Here is a 5,475-nt window from a genome sequence, read left to right as displayed (position 1 = left end):
TGGAGAGAGGAAGCAGGAAAGGAGTTGGTAAGGAACAAGGAGCAAGACCTGTCTTGGGAGTTCCAGCATATGCCCCATAGCACAATATATTGATTTTGGACCAGCAGCCACCCAGTTGCTGTCCCAGTGAGATGTGGACTTGATTGACATACTTTGTATGCAAGATATAAACCTATGGTAAGTCATGACGTATTTAATTTCAGATAATGATCAAAAGAATATGAGTTGGCAAAATAAAATGAACTTAAAAAGGAATGACAAAAACAACTCCACGGGGAAAGAGAAAGCTTTTTTGGCTCAGTTACAACTAGATAAGAAAAGGTTGCATTCTACCCAAGTCAACCAACAGCACACTCTTCCAGCTGCTCTCATGCCTCTGATGGCAGACATTCCAGTTTGTAAGACAATGAGTTATCTGAAGCTATATTTCTGTCCCTTCATGACAATTCTAACCTCCTTGACAGCCTATTCTTCATTGCTCCAAATCAAGCTCAGTTGCCTGAAACTTTTGTGTTTCTATCAGCCTTGGCTTATACAACATAATCTGATATGATAGAATAGGATAGAGTAGGATAGGATAGGATAATAATATTGATACAGCAGAATATGATTATGTTTGGTAGGAGCTATGATTCTTTCCAGAATTAGTGTCTTAACATTTGAAATGACTAGCTGGTTCACACCACCACAGCTCCTAGTCCAGAATCTATACTGATTAGAAATTACAACAGTTAATATTTCTATACATAAATCTCTTCATTGGAAAAACAAGTAGGTAGCTGTAATTTAAATTTTCTCAATGTTTTGAGAATTCCTTTGGTAACACCCTCCCCACAGAAAACCTCTATCTCTTGACAGAGAACTCTTTAAATTAAATAATAACAAATTTAAATTTGTTATAAAAGGTGATAATAAAACAAAAACTAATGTGGTGATGAATTCATTCTCCATTCAGCTCAGTATAAACAATAGCATCCCTTCCTTAGCTACTTTCAGCTAATCTCTTTCTAAACTGCTAAATGATATTGACATTGATATCATCACGAATATTGCTATTACTGATCTATCACTTTATATAAGTTTGCAATGAAAACTGCTCCCTCAAAACAGAGTAATTTGATGACTGAAACTTGGCATTTCATTGAACATAATTCAGAGCAGGGCATGGCACGGCAAGAACTCTCGGGGGACTCCTCTATCTGTGGAGATGCACCACATGGCTTCAGCAAATCTGAAATGGAAGAGACAGACAGAGGCCCTAGAAGGATCACTGAGTGGTCTTCAGACATAGCAGTCAAATCTTCTGGGGACTTTCATGATCTTGGGGCAAAGCACTCCAGTAGTGATGCCAAAATATAAACAAACAAATGAAAAAGAACTGCCTATAAGTCCTGTCATAATGAACTCACTCACAAAATATAAACATTTGAACTTCCTATAATCTCATCTCACAAGAGATGAACAAAGGGCAAAAGCTCTCCATGTTCCTTTCCCTGTAGAATAAATAATTAATGTCCCCATTAATTACTCAATAAAAGGATGTCAAAGGAGCAATTTAATAAAACAGCTTGCATTAATATGAGATAAATATGAGATATACATAAGAGAGTTAAAGATAAAGTGGCTGCTCAGAATTAGAAAAGAAAACTGAAAAATACAGTACAACTGGAGCAAGATCTGAATTACTTCAAAGATGAATTTAAAAACTACTCAAAGAAAAAACAAAAAATGATAAGAGCTTCTACCTACTAAAAACCTTGTATCTTCAGGTCATCAGTTACACTACATGTTGAGGATGGAAAGCTTTATTCTCCTAGATAATAATCACCGCAGCAAACCAGAGATGACAATGTATCATTTGTTCCCCCAAATAGGAGGCCAGCCAGACATTAAGAAAAATTAGAATTGGGAAGATTTTGCCTGTCACCAGTCTTTCTGTGAGTACCCTGTGGAGGCCTGTGAGAAAAAGCTTGAGGGTGAGTACAATCTTCCCTCGTTTGGGGGATGTTCAACTATCCTAAACTGATGTATCAGCCCACATGTGTCTTTAAAATTCTTTTAAATTTTAGGTATTTTTTTTCTTACCATTTGTATGGTGGCCACTAGTTTTTCTCCTACTCTGCCACAGGTCAAAAGATTCATTTGTTCCATTTGTCTTTGAAGAAGCGTAACTCATGGAATTCAGATTATTCAGTTGCCTTGTGATCTCAACTCCCTGAAATGCTCCAGGAAAGTTATGATTTTTGTAGATTACTTCCTTTTTTCCCCTCTCATTTTTAGGTTTAGTGTGATAATCTTTACAACTTTGTACATCCTAAGTGGAAGCTGAAGTATTGTATTCTTCCATTTTAAGGAGTAGAAATTAGTTCTGGTTAATTTAAGCAGAAAATCACCTTATATTGATACTGGGGAATTAACAAAATCCACAGATAAAGTAATGAACCAAGCTGAAATTAGACAAGAACTGGGACTATTCTAAGGATCCAGGCAATAAGGACTACTTGATGATTTTGTTAGGGTACCTTTACTGGAAGGAATGAATTTTAACTGTCTTAGGTTCTCAAGATTCAAAATCTTGGGAAAATGTGAGATTGGTCACTTTAGTCTTTATGCTTATCTTTGGTTTTATGAAGATACCCTGGTTATCCAATACACATAGATGATAGGAATGCACCAGAATAAATGTTATATCACTGGAATAGGATGAATGGATTCTGGGCAGGCAAGAAAAACAATTTTCCACTATGCCTACATATGTTGTGGGCTTACTGATTTAATCTACTATAATCAAGATTTCATTCATTTGTTCAGCAAATATTTACTGATTATATGTTATGTGCAAGGCAATGTTCTTATTGGAATTACAGGCAAATGACCACAAAATAAGGAATGCTTTATTAATTAAATTATAAATTTTTGTGACATATTTGAATCTGTTTTTGCTTGCTTCTGTGTTCTCGGTATTATTCTTAAATATTTAGATAACAATAAGCACCTAAAATGCTAATTTATTTTGTTTTGGCAGTGAGTATAAGGGAAGAGTAGACAATAATATGAGGGAACTTATTTTTGCTCACTGAAAATGCAAAATCATCATGTGGATTAGTATATGATACTTTAAGGAAAAAAGATAGCATAACCTTTGGAAGGTAAATGCTCTGTATATTATCAAAAATACTTTTTTATCTTTGTATAATTAGGTAAATTTCAATACTTTCTATATTCTGAGAGTATTATTGGATCTATTAGTCTTGGCAGTGACAAGGCAAAAAGGCAGGTCAGAGGCAGTACAGAAATATATTTGATAAATTTATTTTTCATGAGTCAGATTTTTATTCCTTGTACTTTTAAGGAAATTACTCTTCTTGCAATCTGAGAGTAGGCCAAAAGGTTTGCAAGTTTAATTTTGTATTATTTCCTTGGCTGATGGAATGGGTTTTCTTGACGAATGGAGCTGGTAATAAAATGTTCTGTGTCTGAGATACTTGGGTCCACAAACGGGATGAAATATGTTGGCTTCTCTTAAATAGGCCTTAAAGTGAAGCAAGTAAGGTGGAGCCCAGGAATCAGGAAGACCTAGATTTAGGCAAACTTAGATTTAAGTTCCACTTCGGCAGTTTCTAACTTTCTAACACTAGGAAATTTATTTACTAAAATTATTTATTAAAATTTCAGTTTCCTCATTTATAAGATGGGAATAATATGGTCTCTTCACAGGTTTTAAATGAGAATTAAATGAAGTGCTTAGTATAGTGCATTTTACTTACTGAAAGTTCGATAAAAAATAACTATCATTATTAGCTCTCTTATAATACTCTACCAGGCTAGTCTCTTCTTAGATGAATTTAGGTTGAATTGTTTACAATTCTGAAGATAAACTTGATACACTGAAATCCTGTTATTAAAACATTGATTTACCATAATTATCAACCAGAAATGTTATAGTCATCTTAAAATAACCAGATGTGCAAATTATAATTATAAAAAGAAAGGCATCTGTCATTAGGAGAAGCAAACAGAAAACCACATCCTTAACAGAGTGAAGAAATGGGGTTAAATTGAGTAGGAAGGACCATGTTCCTTCTCTAAAACTCATCATTCCTGTATGGGAATCTTGCACGAGACTATAGATTACTCTCTTTGCTTGAGAGCCTGACAAGGTTGTAGTCTCTCAAATCTAATTATAAAATCATAGAACCATAATCAGTATGACAAATATTTGAGGGTTTTTATTTTTTATCTGCTTTACTTTGAATCATTCCTTCTCTAAGTGAAAGAGGAATGGCATTATGGGTTATAAGCCAGGTGGACTAGACTTTGGTCCTTGGACCAATCTTTAATTTTTAATGTGACTCTGGCAAATGATCCTATGACTCAGTTTCCTTTTCCATCACACTGATTATAAAATTGTGTTTCCTTAAACTTCAGCAGCTGTGGATAAAAAAGGAGACACAATAAATACAAGTTAGTATTCCTGCTTTTCCCTCTCATCTTTTCTAGGTTCTTTTCCTACCTTCTCTTGAGGTACCTTGAGTTCCACTCAGCATCTTCCTCAGTTATTTCAGGGAGGTAAATGGGGCCAGTGAAGAGTTGCCCAATAAATTAGGACACCCAGTTATCATAGAGCAATTGCCATTTCCATCCTCTTTGCTTGAGCTTCCAAGAAATCAGTCTGTTGCTATCTCTGGTGCCACTTCTCCCCAGTTTGCTGGGATTGCTGATGCCTGTGCTAAGTTACTGTCCTCAAAATGGGTTCAGCTGAAATTAGGAAGACGAGCAAGCAGCAATAACCCCCAAATTAAATGAAATTAAACCCATCTTTGTCATGAAGGTCCCATATATTATTGTTTTGTATTCACAATGCTGGGAATCTCCAGACAGAAGACAATATTGGCTCAGATTTTCTTGCCCTCACAACTTCAAGAAAGAGCTGCGCAGAAAGCCTGGGTCTCCCTGCTCTTCAGGCTGTGGTAGTAGCGGGAGACCTGACAGCAGAAGGGTTTCTTTCAAGACAACAAAAGAATCTGGCAGCCTCCGCTTTAAATTATAGCCACCGTAGGTAGATATAGCTTCATCTTTTATGGTCTGTGAGATTTCTGTTATTTAACATCTGAGCTCCAACGAGTCAGTATGGGAAAATAACCCATCCGATAGCAGTCATCAGAACGAACATACCACTGATAGACTGCTGATAGAGGAGGCAGTGACATCTTGAACTAAGAAAGATTAAAGACCAGCATAAAAAATTCTTTCTGAAATTGAAAACACAGTTTCCAAAATAAAAAATTCAGGAGAAGAACTGAAGGAGAGGATAGTCTCCATTGAAATGTGAACCAGTAGTCTGAAAAATCAAGTGCTAAGAAATATCTCAAAGCATAAAGCAAAAAAAGTGAACCTCAAAAGGAAATAGAAATCAGGTCCAAAGGACCTAATTTGTATGAAATTTCAAAGGGAAAAGAAAGAATAAACAGAAGT

The 5,475-nt window shown here is 35.5% G+C and overlaps 1 pseudogene; it reads left to right on the top strand.

The window, feature by feature from the left end:
• Window positions 1-1,345: 1,345 nt before the first annotated feature.
• Window positions 1,346-1,903, top strand: LOC102891238 (annotated as a pseudogene).
• The last annotated feature ends 3,572 nt before the right edge of the window (window positions 1,904-5,475 follow it).

The sequence above is a fragment of the Pteropus alecto genome, unplaced genomic scaffold (assembly GCF_000325575.1).
Source record: "Pteropus alecto unplaced genomic scaffold, ASM32557v1 scaffold25, whole genome shotgun sequence".
NCBI classification, from domain to species: domain Eukaryota; kingdom Metazoa; phylum Chordata; class Mammalia; order Chiroptera; family Pteropodidae; genus Pteropus; species Pteropus alecto.
This window is presented reverse-complemented; position numbering and strand designations above follow the sequence as displayed.